This window comes from Mizuhopecten yessoensis, unplaced genomic scaffold (assembly GCF_002113885.1).
Source record: "Mizuhopecten yessoensis strain PY_sf001 unplaced genomic scaffold, ASM211388v2 scaffold371, whole genome shotgun sequence".
Taxonomy (NCBI): domain Eukaryota; kingdom Metazoa; phylum Mollusca; class Bivalvia; order Pectinida; family Pectinidae; genus Mizuhopecten; species Mizuhopecten yessoensis.
Window position 1 is genome coordinate 1,059,638 of NW_018403513.1, and position 203 is coordinate 1,059,840.

Here is a 203-nt window from a genome sequence, read left to right on the forward strand (position 1 = left end):
CTTTTAAAACAACAACAAGAGGCCCAATGGGCCTGCATCGCTTACCTGGTATAAAACTCGCACTTATAACCTTAAAAGTGATCTAAAATAACAGGCAAAATATCAGTATTTATGATTAAATTCATTCAAAAGACCGTTATTTTTTTTTAAAACATTTCACCCTGTGATTGAAAGTCGAACAAAGTCATTATGTTGAACACATT